Below are 19,254 nucleotides of genomic sequence, written 5' to 3'. Positions count from 1 at the left end.
ATAGTTGATTTACAGTATTGTATTAGTTTCAAATGTACAACAGAGTTGATTTAGTTGTACATATGTATATCTATATCTACTCGTTTCAGATTCTTTTCCCTTATAGCTTATAACAAAATATTTAGTATAAAGAACTAGCATGTTTTGGAAAGTAAAGTGATTTGGATCAGTTCATGCACTGTATACACGTGGTTAGCAGAGAGAAGGTTAGGGAAACAAAGAAGGGTAAACCACTCCTTTCTACAGAGAATCTGTTGGTGAATCTCACCAGAAGTAGAATCATAAGGCTAAATAGATCATGAGTGTGGTATTCTTCAGGTTTCTAGTTGAAATGTATTCGGAATAAAAAAATGTATTAAAAGGATTTATATTGAAGATGGTAATGCATTTATGGATTACAAAAATTCTTGTTCTTGTCCTACTTTTGACTTCACCATTGTTTATATTAAGCACCATCCTGTCAAAGTCATAGACCTAGAAATTCAGGCTCAGTGCTTGTGGGGGCCATATGACTTAGTGGTTCAGGTTGTGAACTTTGAAACTCCATGGATGTCCACTGCTTATTCACTGCATGATCTTGAACAAACTTTTTAATTTCTTGGAGGCACACTCTCCTCATTTATACAATGGCTTCTGAATACCCACCTATAGAATTGCTTGAAGCATCAATGACATATATGCAAATCTCTTAACAATGTCCCGGATACCCAGCAAATTCTAAGTGGCAGCTCTTACTCTTATTGTGGTCAAAATGAGGGATGCATACCACCGTGGATTAAAAAGTATGGATAAAGTGTGCCCCCATTTTCCTAAGAGAATATTTTTTTAAGTTTTTGACCATTTTGAATATAGATAGCCTCTTACAAATGTATATGAAATAGTAAAACATCTCATTATTATAGGAAATTCATTTAATTGTACAGATGGATTCAAATTGCATATGGTACAATATAATATCTGCATGTAGAAAAATTGCTTCCCCCCCACTATCCTATCTTATAAAACAATTTTGTTGTACTTCTTCCCACATATCACTGACATCAGTGTTTCTATAAGCACAGGAGCCCATTTTTTAGTCACCTGACAATTTTCTGGAGTACATCACATTCATGTCCAAGTTTTAGATAGAGATACAGGACTTTAATCAGTGTATGATAGCACCCCTGTCACTTTTATTCCAAGCCACACATAATCCAGTTTCATGGCACTAGGACAGTTGATTATTCCAGTCATTTTAAATATGTATTTTTTTTTTTATCTTCTCTAGGTATTTACTGAATTGCAATTTTAAATGATCTTTCAAAGGCTTTTTTTTTTTATTCCATCATATCCAACACTTAATACTCTGGGGACATACCCTGTAAACAATTCCTAGATCTGTGTTACATGTTCCTGTTTCCAACCCCCCACTCTCGTTCTGCAAATTTACCTCCATAATCACCTAAAACTCAACTTGAGTTTGTCCCAGACTCATGTGTGTTCTTGAAGTAGTACTTTAATATTAAAAAATACAGTAGTTTAGATAGGGCCCCTTATCATTAAAGAATCTGTAAGGACTGGAATATAAGACAGTTTCTTTTTTTCTGAGACACAGCTGGGAGGGTGGGAGGTATGCCTTACATTTAGGAGGGTAAGAATATGCATGTTCTTCATTTTTACCCAATTGTATGACTTTGAAAGTGTTCATGTTTGTAATGTGTATTCATTCCATATCTGTGTTGAGTTCAGGAATGATCCAACCATGTAGGAGGCAAAGTTATTGCTGTTATAGGGATTTTCAGACCTTGAGGAATATTCAGTTCAAGATAAACGTACAGAATGCCTACTATGTGCAAAGCATTTGCACAGAGAAAGATGTGAGTTGAGCCCCTGTTCTCAACAGCTTCCCTGATAGCTCAGTTGGTAAGGAATCCACCTGCAATGCAGGAGACACCCCAGTTTGATTCCTGGGTCGGGAAGATCCCCTGGAGAAGGGATAGGCTACCCACTCCAGTCTTCTTGGGCTTTCCTTGTGGCTCAGCTGGTAAAGAATCTGCCTGCAATGCGGGAGACCTGAGTTCGATCCCTGGGTTGGGAAGATCCCCTGGAGAAGGGAAACACTACCCTCTCCAGTATTCTGGCTTGGAGAATTCCATGGACTGGAGAGTCCATGGTATCACAAAGAGTTGGACACGAAAGAGCAACTTTCACTTTCTCAACAGCTTATAAGCTATTCCAAGGGGATAACACAAGTATAAAAATAATTCTTAGCAAGCTGTAAACTACCCTAGGGATTCACAGATAGGAGAAGCCATATCCAGTTGAGAAATAGCTTCAGGAGGTCAATCATATTTGAGATGAAACTTAAGGATATATGAGATATTCATAGGCATTTGGCTCAGAGGAGGCAATGGCACCCCACTCCAGTACTCTTGCCTGGAAAATCCCGTGCACGGAGGAGCCTGGTAGGCTACAGTCCATGGGGTCGCTAAGAGTCGGACACAACTGAGTGACTTCACTTTCACTTTTCCCTTTCATGCACTGGAGAAGGAAATGGCAACCCACTCCAGTATCCTTGCCTGGAGAATCCCAAGGATGGTGGAGCCTGATGGGCTGCCGTCTATGGGGTCGCACAGAGTCGGATGTGACTGAAGCGACTTAGCAGCAGCAGCAGCAGCATAGGCATTTGGAGTAGAATAGGGAGAAAATGGACCTGAGTCTAATAGGGAGGCAAAATGACATAACAAAGGGTTATGCAGGAAAGCAAGAATGATGTTCAGGAACAATGAGTATTATATTTAGATGTAATGTATTATAGAATTTATGCAAACAATGGGAGAATGAGGTTGGGCTGTAAATGAGATTAAGCCACATTGCAAAGGCCTTCTAGGCTGTGCTCAAAAAGTTCACTTTGTCTTGAAAGCAATAAAAAATTTATTAACTGGAGACTGAGTTATATGATCAGGTGTGTATTTTAGTTATCTTTCTAAGTTGATTTCTAAAAATAACTGTGAGAAGATGAAAGCAGTCTTAGAGAGGGATAGATTGGGAAATAATTTAGAGATTTATTAGAGGATTTGGAGACCATTTGGATATTTGTTTTCAAAGTATAAGAGGATGGACAATGATTAGGTGTATAGTTATATCATTTAGCTGTACAGGGTTAGTGGAGTAATCAACAAATTTTGGTTATATTGATATTGGAAGAAATGTGTAAGGGTCCTCTAGACCTGGTCCCCCAGGCAGTTCATATAGCAAAATGAAAGATGGAGAGAGAAAGTTTACATTAAAAAAATGCACAATAAATCATTACATGGAAAAACACCATTTTCACCAGCCAGAAATTATAATTAAAATAACAGTAAGGTAGCAACATATATCTGTTAGAATGTCTAAGCACAAAGTGAGATGTGGGAGGAACTATAGGGAAACAAGTATAGTCTGATAGTGGTCCTGTTGCATGAACAATGTTAAGTGAAAGAATTAGATCACAAGAGAGTATATAAACACTGATTAGATCTATAATAATGTGTGTAAGTTGACACATATTGGAAAAGAATTTAAGGAATGTAAGTAGTTTAATGTTCATTTTCTTTCTGGAACAGTTATTTAAGTGCATTCTCATTTAAAAAGAATGGAATGAAAAATGGTTTCCTATCCCACATCTAAAACACATATACATACACACATCTTTGCAAATAGATTGCAGAAAAATTTGATGTTCATTGTTTGAGATGTTGCAACATTATCTATAAATCAAGGACGTAATTAAAGTTCTACTTCCCTTTGTTATCTGCCATAAGTCTGATGAGGCGTTTTTTTTGACTGCTGTTTACTATAGTAATGAGAAAAAAGATATCTCTTCCTCATAAATCCTGATAATCTGCATTTTAAATTCTTCCTCACTCTGAGTTTTTGCCCCCAAAATAAATACAGAAAGTATAAGCTGATTCTCACTACCATCATCTCAATACTCAGATACTCAGTAGTTCATTCTTGAACTCCAGCTGTTAATTGATAGTTGTGTTCCCCCGCCAACCCAAGGTTGGTACATTGAGATGACATATGTTTATGAAGCACGCCTGCTAAAGTTCAGATTAATATGCAACTAACACACCGACTTAATTTAATGTTTACTATGTGCCAAACATTGTTGCCTGGCACTCTACAGAAAATATCTCACTTGATCTTTTTAACTTATTTTATTTTTTATACAGTTTTAAAGGTTATACTCCACTTATAGTTATTACAAAATATTGGCTATATTCCCCGTGTTTTACAATACGTCCTTAAGTCTATCTTACACCCAACAGTTTGTACCTCCTACCTGACCCCATCCCCACTGGTAACTACTGCTTTGTGCTCTATGTCTGTGAAATCTCACTTGATCTCGGTAGTAACCATCTGAGGTCTGAAATATTATCTCTATTTTAGGCATCAGTTCAGTAGGCAGTTCTCTTCAGAGCCTAGGACTCTAAAGCCAGTGTTCTTCCTTTTCTGCCATGGTACCTTTTTTTTTCCCCCCTCTAATTTTTTGGCCATGCCTCATGGCATGGGAGATCTTAGTTCCCTAAGCAGGGATCAAACCTGTGCCTGCTGCATTGAAAGCACGGAGTCTTAACCACTGAACTGCCAGGGAAGTCCCGCCATGTTATCTTTTAAGTGGCTAGTTTTCAACAAAAAGAAGGTACACTGTGTGTTATGGCTCATAGTATAGTTTTTAACAGATAACATAAATTTTTAGAAAGCAGCATATTTTTCAGAAAGATCTTCCTAAAAACAAAGGAAAAAGAAGTGTGCTGCTTTTCCTCACTTAAAAAATGTATATAGTTGCTATAAAATTTCTTTATAAGGGCATTTGGTAAACTTGATACAAAATAATTCAAAATTATACCAGCCATTTAAGTGGAATCCAAACATGCAGCAAGATTCTCTATTACTTTAATGATTTCAGTTAAATAAAACTTACAAGCTGCTAAAAAATTTTGAAGCTGTATTTGAGTATGTGCGTGATGTTGGCATGCTGACCAGTTACAACAGGAAATTAATGTAGCATTACATAATACAGCATATAATGCAAACAAGGAAAATTTTGAAGTAAGGCATGGAAAAATCATAAATAACAAACTACAGGGACTAAATGGAAGCATCAAGGGGTGACTGGTACAATAAAGTATATTAACTATGAGAATGTTTTCTAATTCATCATATAACATTATTAAGACTGCACTGGAATGATTACAATGCTAAATTCTATGTGGCTGCTGGACTATTATTGAGATTGGAAATTTGAACCAGATGATTACCAGTCTTTTAAAGTAGAGGCAGGAGGGGCTGCTGGTAAGAGTCATGTAAAAAGATGAACTGAAAAACTATCATGTTTAACAGAAGAAAAGGAGGAGTTTGAGAGGGAAGGTAATTATTTTAGAAATAGGATATGTGGCTTTACTATAACGAGATTCATGTACGTTAGCCGTGTATACACAAAAATTCATCTCCTTTTCCTCTAGTCACACCATGTTTGTGGCTCGCGGGAATACGATAAAGAGGTCATTGTTAAAAGGAATTTGAGTTGAAGTCAATGAAAAGAACAGCCTTTACTAGCATTTTAAAACAGATACCCAATAGTAAGTGGCATACAAAATGAATGAAAAAAGGTATTGCTTTCTAGTCAAGTTCCAAATACTTCTATTGACGAAATACAGCTCATTCAGATGCCAGAGACTTATTGGAAATAGAGACATTATGGAACCGAGCGCTCATTTAACTTGTTCACGTGACAGTTGGCTTTGAATTATATTTCATTACCAATCAATCAAACAGTGGAAACAGTGGCAGACTTTATTTTTGGGAGCTCCAAAATCACTGCAGATGGTAACTGCAGCCATGAAATAAAAAGACACTTGCTTCTTGGAAAAGAAGCTATGACCAACCTAGACAGCATATTAAAGAGTAGAGACATTACTTTGCCAACAAAGGTCTGTCTTGTCAAGGCTCTGGTTTTTCCAGTAGAGTGACTTAGCATTTATGGATGTGAGAGTTGGACTGTAAATAAATCTGAGCCCCAAAGAATTGATGCTTTTGAACTGTGGTGATGGAGAAGACTCTTGAGAGTCCCTTGGACTGCAAGGAGATCCAACCAGTCCAGCCTAAAGGAGATCAGTCCTGAGTGTTCATTGAAAGGACTGATGTTGAAGCTGAAACTCCAATACTTTGGCCACTTGATGCGAAGAACTGACTCATTTGAAAAGACCCTGATGTTGGGAAAGGTTGAAGGTAGGAGGAGAAGGGGATGACAGAGAATGAGATGGTTGGATGACATCACTGACTCAATGGACATTGAGTTTGAGTAAACTCCGGGAGTTGGTGATGGACAGGGAGGCCTGGCGTGCTACAGTCCATGGAGTCGCAAAGGGTCGGACATGGCTGAGCGACTGAACTGAACTGAACTGAACCAATCAACCTAAATTAAAATACCCAGCTCACAGCAAAAATCTGAAAATGATGTCTTAAATATTAAAGCACATACTGGATGTCAGTAGCATGAAGTTTAGGACAAAGATGAACAAAAGCAATGACATGATACTGGCAGCTTTGAGCCCCTGCTATCAACAATGGGGAACATGATGGAATCACCAGAGTGAGCGATGCAGTGACTTTTCTAACTTATCTTTACAGCTTGAAGAACTGTTAACTTTCTAATCTTAGCTATGTAGAAGTCCAATGCCTGTTAATAATGCCAAGCATCAGATATATACATATAGATAGATAGATGGACTTCCCTGGTGGCTCAGATGGTAAAGAATCTGCCTGCAATGCAGGAGACCCAGGTTCAATCCCTGGGTCAGGAAGATCCCCTGGAGAAAGGAATGGCAACCCACTCCAGTATTCTTGCCTGGAAAATCCCATGGACAGAGGAATATGGTGGGCTACAGTCCTTGGGGTCACAAAGAGTCAGACACGACTGAGCAACTAACACTTTCACTTTCATATATATATATATGTATGTATGTATATATGTATATAGCTACATTCACAAAGATTTGTGTGTGTGTGTGTGTGTGTGTGTGTGTGTGTGTGTATCCATAGTAAGTCAACCAACCCGAAGTGCATCTCATCAAGGTGCATACCTGTCTTTTCTTCTCAGATCTTTGTATAAATGTATACTTTAAGGACTTTGTAGATAGTGCATTGTATAAAAATATTTTAGGCCCACTAAAATGCAGATTATTGGATATATATACATATATATATATATATATGTATATATATGAAATAGAATCTATATATTTATAGCGACCCTATGGACTGGAACCCACCAAGCTCCTCTGTCCATGGGATTCTCCAGGCAAGAATACTGGAGTGGGTTGCTGTGCCCTCCTCCAGGGGATCTTCCCAACCCAGGGATCGAACCCACATCTCTTCTGTCTCCTGCATTGGCAGGTGGGTTCTTTACCACTAGCACCACCTTGGACAATTATAGGAGATACACACACACGTATATACACACATATATGTATATGTACACACATATACATATGTGTATATATAACATATACATACATATACATATATGTATATATCATAGAATCTATACATTTATATAATATAAATCTGTAATCTGTTTTTATATATAATATATATTCATATATTATAGGATTTATATATATAATCCAGTGAACTTTTACTTACCAAAGAGCTGAATCACTGAGTGTTGTATTATAATAAGAACATTAAACTTACTGTTACTCCTAGTTGCTTCCTTCAAGTATTTATTATACAAGACCATCAGAAGATTGTGGTCTATCATTTTATTGCTTTCTTCATGAGTATATATTTTCTAAAAGCATAATCATGTATTATCCAATAAATGAAAGAACAACTATGATTACATTTCATTACTTTACATCCCATTCCCTGCTTTAAGCCTCTCAGTTTCATATCTTTATTGTTCACGGTGTTTATGACAAGTTGATCCTCTTCTCTGGAGGTCAGTATCATCATCTCTAAAATGAAGGGTTAGACTAAACTGAAATAATCCACAAATTCCCTTCCAGTTCTAAAATTCTATGTTCCATTATCTCCAAACTATTGTAGGAGTCCAGGAGGCTCTTCTAAAAATAGCTATCTTTTAAAAAACACTTTATTGACCTGCATGAATTGAGAACCGACATGGTATCAACAACTCCCTTTTCCTTAAATTTGTGATAAGGGAGTCAAACATGTGTTTGGAACTGTTTAGCCTAAGAAAAGGGAAGGTATAAGGATAATCAGCCTTTGGGTTAATGATTAAATAGGGACTAGTTTTCCCTCTCTTAGTGTTTTCACTCTCTTAGTAAAGAATAGACTAAGAGGGAGCAAACTATACTGAATCCCAGAGTGGATAATGTAATGGTGCATCACAAAACGTTGTAGAAGCTGGAGATGCTTAGGAAAGGTAACCATTGGTTACAAAATATCAGCTAACCTCCCCTCTAGAACAATTTAAAGTTAAGGAGTTTAAAAGGGAGAAAGAGGGTGCAAAACAAGATTGGAGCTATTTCTCCTAACTCCACATGAAAGGTACTTTATGTATTTACTTGTATATTTGTTAATTACTTATTTTTCTGAGCTATTTCTCCTAGGAGAAAATCCTCATACCTAACCTATAGGAAGTTGACCTTTAAAGATAGACACATCATTATTGCTCCCAAGTTAGTCTGTATGCACAAGTTTATATGTAGTTAGTTTATATGTATCAAGATATAGTGACAGAACTTGATCCCTCCACTTCCTCCACACTAACCAGTTTACAATCTGAATGTGTCAGAAGTTTTTAAATTATGTCTATTAATCCTAGTAATCACAGCACATTGTATAAAAATAGACATAATTTCTCTCAAAATAATCAGTAAGTACAAGTTCAAAATTGAGTAAATCACAGTTGGTGGGCACAGAGACATAGCTAACCATTAATAATGGGCTCATCTGGTGAACTTCAAGTTCTTCTTTAATGTTATGTGTTGAAGGTCATGTGTGGGCAGTAAGAATGACAACTCATTCAAGAAGGAAGCAATCTTAAAGTTTGTTCTTTTAAAAAAATGTTCCCATAGCTTATTCAGTTCCATCTAAATATTGCAAAAAGCTGAATTGCAAATGTTAACCTAAACATGAATAAAAAATGTTGATATTTTATTTAACCTAAGAATAGTAATTATGGATAGGCTGCTTTTATGATTATCATATTTTTTTTCTTTTATTTTAGTTGGGGGCTAATTACTTTACAATATTGTAATAGTTTTTGCCATACATTGACATGAATCAGCCATGGCTTTACATGTGTTCCAATATATCATTTTACATTGGGAATACAGGGGGCATTGTCACTGTGATGTTATTATAAGAAAATTTGTTTTGAGTGCATTAAAAATACAGAAGATAATTATTGCAATATAAGAGGAAAAGTTGTTTGATTATGACAGTCTGTCAGTAGATGTAGCCTAGGAAGAAAAGTATGGTAGCTGCTTTATACAAAACGGTAGGAGAAGGACACAAACTCAGAGAAATTTTTCCCAGCTGCTCTTATTAAAGAAATTCTTTTATAGAAGAGAAGCTGTTTTTTTTTTCTTTCCATTTTTGCTTCCATCTCCGAATCCTTTGCTTTTATGTGGCATGCAAAGTACCTGTATTTTCTGTTATTGAAACTGCCAACTGTTAAAATGGATTGAGTTGAACCAGAGGAGGAGAAGAGCCCCACTGAGGCAAATGCATTTCTATACCCCTCTTTAATAAAATATTGTAAGGAATAGCTAGAACGTTTCCCCTCAGACTTTCATCTCAAATTGTTAGATTGTAGCTGTGTGAAAGATTCTTTATTGACTCCTGTCAGGCAGTTTAGGAGAGGAGATGAAGAGACTTGTCTGCTGACTTTTCTGTGTGCTTTGTCAAATCAGGCACTTCGAGCAGAAGTATGAAGAGAAGGCTGATGTCAGGGAATGCCTTGAAGCAGGAACTTGAGCTTATCTCCTGTGACTTGATTTCTTTTCTTTTCTTTTAAAGAAATCAGATTGGATTGTAAAATGATGGGAATATGACTGGACACAAACACGTTTATTGCAGGCTCAGCAGCCATTACATATCATTAGTGAAAGGAGGCAAGGGGCAAAGGGAAACATTTTGATGTCACTTTCATTCTTTTTAAGGACAGATGCATTCGCTGATGGGAAATAAACTGGCATCTGTAAAATTTTAGAGACTGGTAATACTTTTATGCCCCCCTTTTCTGTAAGTAAGCATAAAACTTTTTAATAGTCATTAATATATTATAAACTGAAAGAATGCGTAATGTTGGAGTTGCTTTTAAAAATGCCAATTATGAAGCAACTGTGACTTATCAGAAGCAGTATATTTCTGTATCAAAATAATATATATTTTCCTTTCCTAGGTACATACTATGGGTAATGTAGTGCTACAGCTGAAGTTAATGTCAAAATCCAGTATTTCAAAGGTGATACTTTTCTTTAAATTAAGAAATACAATTTGACCTTAACTTCCCATATATAAGGTGCTTCCCTGGTGGCTCAGACAGAAAAGAATCTGCCTGCAATGTAGGAGACTCAGGTTCTATCCCTGGGTGGGGAAGAACCCCTGGAGAAGGAAATAGCAGCCCACTCCAGTATTCTTGCCTGGGAAATCCCATGGACAGAGGAGCCTAGCAGGGTACAGTCCATGGGGTTGCAAAGAGTTGGACATGACTGAGCAACTAACACTTTCACTTCCATATATAAAAGGCTATATTCCTTATACATCAACTCTAAAGTTAGTCTTGTTTTCCGACTTTTCTTGCTCTTTATTCTCCTTGCCAAAGAATCACTGTAATTGGCTTGCTCTGCAAAGAGGGGTTTTGTTGTTGTTATCGTTGTGCTTCTGAACATAGTTTTAAGGAACTGAATGTATTATGGCAGGAAATGCAAGGTTTAACCTGTCACCTCCATGCCCCTACCCCCATTGCCAAATTCCTGCTTTCTGCTTTGAGTGAAATTCCAGAAAAAAGCAACATTGCTAAAACATAACAGGTCTCAAGGAGTAATCTAGACAGAGGGGCCATCCCAGAAAAGACAGTGTCTTTGTGCCCAGCATGGAACTTGGCCCTGCCCTACTTCCAAGCATCTAACACATCCTCATAGTCATTTCTTCTGTATTGTGATTTTTTTTTAAGTAAGACACTTTTAGATGCCCCATATGGTTTAAACAAATCAGAAATTCATGTCCTAAATGTTTCGTTAGTCAGAATAATTAAGTTGATCAGTTCTGGGAGCAGTGGAAGCAAAATAATGGGGTCATTGAAGCAGTCAGGCTCTAATGGGAACCTGGGCTCATTCAGATATCAAATCTAATAATTGTTCTACACCTGTATGCACAGTCCCATTGAGCAAATTCACATTAAAGCTTTAGTGGAACACTTTCCATGCTGTGATCCAAAGGGACTTGTTTCTGTTTTCACAAGAAAGCGCTGAATATTTTTTGGCAATATGTTTTTTGCTGTGCGTTAACTAAGCTCTGCATATGTATATTGGTGCCCTATCCCTACATCAGGAGGGAGCAGAGGGAGAGATGTATAACCAGGCTGCTTTTCTTACCAGCAAAAGACAATAAAAGTGCAGCCAAGCATTTGCCACCTGGAGGCAAGAATATGAGATGATTGGACTCACCAGATGGGGTGGGGTGAGGGGAGTTTTGTTAAATAACCGATGCAACCTGGTAGAAATGAGGATCACTTAACTCTTTCCCCTCATAAAATAAGATGCTTTCAAGCACAATTTGGGTTATTGAAATAGAAAGGAGCAATTAGGCATTTTGTAGTAATGCACTCTTTCATTTCTCCTATGTCATTATATGACTGGAGCAGCAAATTGACTGCTTTTGATTTTCCTACAAGATATCTAAGGAGAACTGACAGACCTAAAAAAATGTTAAGATCTAAAGAGTGGAAAGATGAATTTAATTCTGTCCTGTAATGACCGTTGAACTAACAGATCAACGAAAACAGATCAAGGAAAATTAAAAGGTTTGCAGTACATCCTGAACAACCATGAAAAACAGATATGGCCAGTCCTCTTTACCAAAAAAGGCCATCAACACTGAATTAACTTACCTAAAGAATAGTTTTAATAAACACACACACCAACTTACTCATGAATACTGTGCTCTAATATTTTCACGTTCTTTGTGGATAAACAAAAAACATATTTATTTGTGTATATATTCCAAAAAATCATTTCTTGAGTGCCTGTTATTTTCCAGGCACCAAGGAAACAGATGCAAATAGCAGTTCCTGACTTTCCAGAGCTCCCAGTAAAGTGGGGGATGATACAGGGACAGTCACAGTAGAAAGCTTGAGCTGAATCTTAACAATGGAGTAGGAGTTTCTCAGGCAGGAAAAGAAGAAAGAGAAGTGTGTTTCAAGAAAAGGAACAGCATTTGCAGACGCAATAGGAGAGCATGATATACTCAGAGAAGAGCAAGAAGTTCAACATTGCTAATGTATAGTATGAGAAATTGGGAAAAGGAATTGTCCTGAGAGGCCATGAATACTAAGGAGTTTGATTATTTTATTGCATGGGTGATGAGGAGCCACTTGCAGATTCTTTTCTAGAATCTCCTAGCATTGTGGAAGGCTGGTTGAGTTGGGGTGATGCTAGAGGCAGGAGACAGTCAATGGGAGTCTATTAAAAGAGCCTAGATGATGGAAGAAAGTCTACACTAGAGCAGTGGCAGTGGAGATGATGAGGAAGAAGAAATAGATGAAAGAATGATTCAGGAGTTAGAAGTGACTGAACTTCTCGGGCAGTTGGATATGCAAATGAAGAAAGGGAAGGAGCCTAGGACAATTGTTGGTTTTTAATGGTTTTATAACATAATATATGGTGACTGTATTAGTTTTCTAGGGCTTCCTAAGTGTCGCTAGTGGTAAATAAAGTGTGAAAAGTGAGAGTGTTAGTTGCTCAGTCATGTCTGACTCTCTGTGACCCCCATGGACTGTAGCCCCCTCAGGCTCCTCTGTCCACAGGATTCACCAGGCAAGAATACTGGAGTGAGTTGCCATGTCCTCCTCCAGGGGATCTTCCCAATTCAGGGATCGAACCCATGTCTCCTGCATTGCAGGCAGATTCTTTACCAGATTTGATTCCTGGGTCGGGAAGATCCCCTGGAGGAGGACATGGCAACCCATTCCAGTATTCTTGCCTGGTGAATCCTGTGGACAGAGGAGCCTGTTGAGCTAGTCTATAGGGTCGCAAAGGGTCAGATACAACTGAAGCAACCTAGAACACATGCACGCATATTAGTTTTCTAGGCCTGCTATAATGAAATATCGCAGACTGAGTGGCTTAAACAAAAGAGATTTATTGTCTCATAGTTATGGAGGCTGGAAGTCAAAGTGTTAGCAGGGCCATGCTCCCTCTGAAGGTGCTAGGGAGGGATCTGTTCTTGACCTCTCTCTTAGCCTCCTGGTGGTTTTCTGGCAATCTTTGGCATTCTTTGGCTTGTAGAAGCATCATTCTGATCTCTACCTTCCTCTACGTGTGGCTTTTTCCATTTGTGTTTGTCTCTAAATTTCTCTTTTTTAATAAGGGCACGAGTCAAATTGGATTAGAACCCATCCTAATGACTTTATTTTGACTACCTCTGTAAAGGTCTTTCCTGTATCCAAATAAGGCCACGTTCTGAGGTAATAGGAGTTAGGACCTCAGCCTAAGAATTTGGAGGGGGGCTCATTGCAACCTGTATCATGGCCCCATTCACCAAAATCAAGAAACATGAAAGGAGAGAATAGGATCAAAGGAAAGGAAATCCATCCAGTCTGTATATTGAGTGTGAGGTTGCTTGGCAACAATCAGGAGAAATGTTTGGAAGGTGATCAAAGCTGGAGCCTAGGAAATGTAAGGCCTTCCCTGGTGGCTGGCTCATACAGTAAAGAATCCACCTGCAATGCTGGAGACATGGGTTCGATCCCTGGGTTGGGAAGATCCCCCGGAAGAGGGCATGGCAACTCACTCCAGACTTCTTGCCTGGAGAATCCTCATGGACAGAGGAGCCTGGTGAGCTACAGTCCATGGGGTTGCAAAGAGTTGGACGTGACTGAGTGACTGAGCACAGCACAAAAGACAGCATAGGAAATGTAAAATTGAGATCCATTTTCATAAAGAACGTAGAGTAGTTGAAGTTTTGCAAGTGGATGAATATACCCATCAAGGGTAGCTCATGGAACGTATATACAGTAGTATGGGAAAGGGCAAAGAATAAAACCCTGAAAATTAGTAACATATAAGGAACAAGGAAAAGAATGGTAGCTTATAAAAGACACAGAGAAGTATCAGGCAAAGAGGTAATTTGAAAATTAAGAAAGAATGGTAATATAAAAGCCAAGAAAGGAGAAAATTTTATGGAAGGAATATTTGTCAACAGTGTCAAGTGCTACAGAGAGGTCGAGGAAAATAAAAACTGAAAGAAAAATTCTAAGCCTTAAGACAGGAATGTGATATCTATTCGGAACAGGCCTATTCATAAATATGGTCATCATATTTTTATTACTAGAGAAAAGAATTAATTTATTTACACAGTATAACATTTTATACTTACAGAAATTGTTTTTTTTTCCTACATGATCTAGTTAATCTGTAAGAAAGTTTTCACTATTGAAGTATCTTTCGAAAGGTAGTTAAATAATCCTGATGGATGAGACTCTTAGAAAGAATACATACAAATCTGCCTTGGTCTTGAAATTCTGATATTTATGGTTATTGTATTTTGTGACTAGTGATCAGAATAGGATAAAATAGAGCCTTTCAGAATGAGACTGTAATGTGATTAGTTAGAAGAATAAGGAAATATCCTTCCCTTCAAATCGTTGTCTGTTTGTATATGGTCAACATTGGAGCTCTCAGAGCCATTAATATCATTGTATGTATTACTTCACAATCAAACTACACATATTATCCGTTTCCTCCATTTCCCCTAAAAACACAAAGCCCTCTTCAGAACCAATTTCAAACATTCACAATTAGACCCAGAGTAAATGAAAGTATTGAAAAGGTAGAGTTTGTATACTGTTTCTCATCCCGTACAGATATGGGTAAATGGGAACAAACAGCATAAAAGTTTTGATCAGAGAAAGAACAGGTATGTATTAAATGACTATTTAGTATTGAGAAGGCTAATAAAGAGGTCAAAGAGATGCATCCTTAGCTATTATGGAACTATCATCTTGGAAAGGCAGTATATGAAATGATAGTGAAAACTGTGAGACTGGCTAAAATTAAAAGCTGAATTGTGCAGTATAAAATCTGTACTCTTGGAGTCAAGAGGAAAGATCAAGGAAGACCAGAGAAGTCAGAGGTTGGATTTGAATTAGGCTCTGAAGGCTTAAAAGAGGGGAAGGAGAAGGTGAAGGCGGGCACACAAACAAAAATTTGGAATATACGTAGGTTTGTTCACAGAATAGTCATGAAGTCAACTGAACTAGATTCAAGTGTGCTTAACAGAGAAGAGGGGGAAATCTGATTAGATTGAGTGGGGTCTGTGTAACAAAAACAAAAACCAAGTTTGTAATCCATAAACTTCTCCTTTACTTTTTTAGCTGCCACAAATCTTAGAGCCAAATTTATAGCACATATAGTTTAAGATCCCTGAGCTACTGTTCACTTTTACCTTCAGATTGCCTTATAATGCAGTGGATTATAATTTGAATATTATAATTATATGCAGTGAATTATAATTATAATTTGACTCTATCAGCTCTCCAAAGTCCTTTTGGAAGTTAACTTGTTACAGTTTTTATTGCTGTTTTGACTTTTTTCTACCACTTCAAATTAGAGTTGAGCTGGGTTAGTCTTGTTTCAAATCCACAGCAGCTTTATAAGCTGTGGAGTAAGGTGTCTTTTGGAAGACTGCTCAGAGAGGCAGGTTGGAAGATGGTTTGAATGGAAGACATCTGGGTATAGTGATTAGTTTAGCCAGCACCTTGTTTCTCAGATACTAGTTGTAGTAAAACGGATCTGTAGATTCATTTTAATGAGAATCTAATTCTTTTGGATCTCTGATAATCAATTTAAAACACTTTTTAATGTGTCATTAACTTAAATATCTGCTGCTGCTGCTGCTGCTAAGTTGCTTTAGTCATGTCCGACTCTGTGCGACCCCATAGATGGCAGCCCACCAGGCTCCTTCGTCCCTGGGATTCTCCAGGCAAGAATATTGGAGTGGGTTGCCATTTCCTTCTCCAGTGCACGAAAGGGAAAAGTGAAAGTGAAGTCGCTCAGTCGTGTCTGACTCTTCGCGACCCCATGGGCTGTAGCCTACCAGGCTCCTCCGTCCATGGGGTTTCCCAGGCAAGAGTACTGGAGTGGGGTGTCAACAAATAGAAAAATAGGCGTGAAGTCCTTATGTTTTAATAATTTGAATAAAACTATAAAGCAGATAAATAACACTAATATGTCTGTTAACACTAATATGTCTATTGATGCTAATTTTAATAGTTGAAAGATACAGCTTTGAATCCTGTTAAATATTTTGACCTCATTGATACAAATGCAGAGAACCTCTGATGTGTACATAGACTGAATAAAATGGTGTTAATCAAGGCTTTGTAATCTAACTTGGGATCATCAGATTTCACAGAGTGAAAACACTGGTATTGGGCAACTCTCAAATACATGTTTTAATAGGGTGTTTACTCAATCATTTTGTAAAGTTGTCTTGCTTACAAGAAGATAAGGCTGATTGAAATCTTCATAATATGGATATCTAATCCACTTATCGCTGGAATCAGAAACAGAAAAAACTATTCAGTGCCCATTTGCCCCTCTGTTTATAGCTAATTAAGAGCTATAAGTTGGTTGACAAAGACTTCATTTTCAGTGTACTTCTACTCATTGTGAAGATGGTACTGACTGTCACAGCACCTTATATGTCCAACTTACCTATCCTATGGGGTTTAATAGTATCCCCCTCTGGAATGACTCAACTCTCTGAAAAATTGTCTTTATTCATATTATTATGAAACTTTCATTAGTTTGGTACATCATATGTTGCTTGGATTTTATATAATACAGAAGTAAACAAATGTATATATCCATGAGCAAATAAACAAATGTATATATCCAGGAGTATGCTAGTTTCCTATAAGGTGATACAGAATATGCTTATGTCAATATTTTTTTATATAAAAATGAAAAAGAACTTTCAATATAACTTTCTTTCAGCCTAGTGAGCTTCACTGACTATTTTTTAATGCACTTGGCCCTACCATTAGGAATTGCATTATATAATCAATATCTGTTACATTGGGCTCCTTCAGAACAGAAACCTAGGACATCTTAAGAAACAAAATGAGCTTCCCTTCCTTCTGTGTGTCTGTTCCTTTTTTAAAATTTCTCTTTGGACTGGTTTTTCTGCCCTACTGAGTAGTACATTTCATCATAAGGTATGCCATGTGTTACTAGCCACCCTATGAATTGGTTGCCCTTGAGGCGGCCAAGTGTCCATTGTGATCCATTCATTGGCCTTTGTTGGAGCAGGTGAGCCTATTCAGCACTGCCTCCCTAAGTGAAAAACTGTAAGCATGACAGTTTCAGCTACAAGAGGTGCTGGGCATGTCAGGCAAATGACCTGAGATAATGTTTTACTCTATGAAAATAGCACTTCTTTCAGGCTCATGGGAAATGCAAGTATAAGTTATATTCATTGCCTCCACTTACTCCTCAACCTTCTGCAATATGGCTTCTGTTCCCCTTATTTTACTGAAATTGTTCTCATTAAGGTCTCTAATGACATTCATATTTCTAAAGCTGATAGTTTTCTGTCTTTATTTTACTGCATCTGTCTATAGCATTTGATATTATTGCTTATTCCATTTTTTTCAAAATACCTACTCCTTTGGATTCCATAATATGTGCTCTAATGTTTTATTCTGTAGCTCTCTGATTATTTGCTGTTTTCTTCAAAGACTCCTCTTCCTATGCTCATCCCTTGAATATCACTGTTTCACAGCAATTGATCACCAGCCAACTGTTTTTCTCACTCTACATACTTTCCTGGGTGATGGTTTCAATTATCATCTATGATAAGTCTCCCAAGTCTTTCATACTCTTTCCAGACCTCTCCCCTGAACCTCAGTTTTGTAATATTTAACTGCCTGCTGGAAAGCTCCACATGAATATCTCAAAGGCATCTCCAACTTGAAAAATCCGAAACATAACTCATAATCTTCTCCTTGAATGCAACTTTTCTTCTTAATATACCCTATTTTAGTTGATGGAACCACCATTCTTTCAAATATATAAGCTAGAAATTGTATAGTTATCTTTAACTGTTTTTCTATCCTCCATGTCCAAATACTCCCTAATTTTTGTCTGGTCCCCTTTAAGCCTCTCCACTACATGATAAGGAAATTGATCGATCTTAACAATTTCACTCCCCATTGCACATCTGAAGTCCAAGAGCTTTTAATCTCGATGTTATTAATACTTCTCTAGCCTCAGAGCCCATAGTCCCCTGCTTTTAATCAACACAGATTTACTTGTAGTAACACACATTTTTTTCTCATCTCTTTTCTCCCTTTCCTCACAGTGTCTCCTTTACTTGGGAGTATACTTTTGTTGTTGTTTAATCGCTAAATTGTGTCTAACTCTTTTGCAACCCCATGGGCTATAGCCCGCCAGGCTCCTCTGTCCATGGGATTTCCCAAGCAAGAATACTAGAGTGGGTTGCCATTTCCTCCTACAGGGGATATTCCTGATCCAGAGATCAAAACTGCCTCTGCTGCATTGCAGGCAAATTCTTTACCACTGAGCCACCAGGGAAGCCCAAAGTATACTTTTTCTCCGGGCTAAGTCAGTCTAATTGTTTAAGAATCAGCTAGAACATTGCCTTCTCTAGAAAGACTTCCCAGAGATGCTTTCCCTAAGGCTCTGCTTTCTGTGCTCCTGAAGAGGATATCCCTAATCATAATATTCAGTATAACTGTATTCTCATTGTATGCTATCTTCATTTCTGTGATAATATCTTGAGGGATAGCTCTGAGACTTTGCATTTTGTATCAGGGGATATAATATAATTCAGGTTCTAAAACTGACTCACTGAGAACTGTGTAGCAGATTACAGAAGAAGCTCTAACACATCTCATCAGACTAATTTTTAAACTAAAAGGCCACAATCACTACCTAGTACCTGACTTGAAAAAAGAGGGTGGCTCATTTTTCTCTGAGACTGTGACAGGCACATTGTCCGTGTTCGAGA

At 37.6% G+C, this 19,254-nt stretch overlaps 1 protein-coding gene and 1 long non-coding RNA gene across 11 annotated transcripts in view; both read left to right on the top strand.

Annotated features, from left to right (window-relative positions):
* DIAPH2 (diaphanous related formin 2) overlaps positions 1–19,254 on the top strand; it is a 952,992-nt gene that overhangs the window by 912,763 nt on the left and 20,975 nt on the right. The gene's annotated exons all lie outside the window — the stretch shown is intronic.
* LOC145535821 (uncharacterized) lies at positions 11,565–14,356 on the top strand. The gene is made up of 2 exons (XR_014075504.1): positions 11,565–12,580; positions 13,195–14,356. It is a non-coding gene; the product is annotated as an uncharacterized LOC145535821 (long non-coding RNA).

The sequence above is a fragment of the Giraffa tippelskirchi genome, chromosome X (assembly GCF_054371585.1).
Source record: "Giraffa tippelskirchi isolate mGirTip1 chromosome X, T2T-mGirTip1v1.2.pri, whole genome shotgun sequence".
NCBI classification, from domain to species: Eukaryota; Metazoa; Chordata; class Mammalia; order Artiodactyla; family Giraffidae; genus Giraffa; species Giraffa tippelskirchi.
This window is presented reverse-complemented; position numbering and strand designations above follow the sequence as displayed.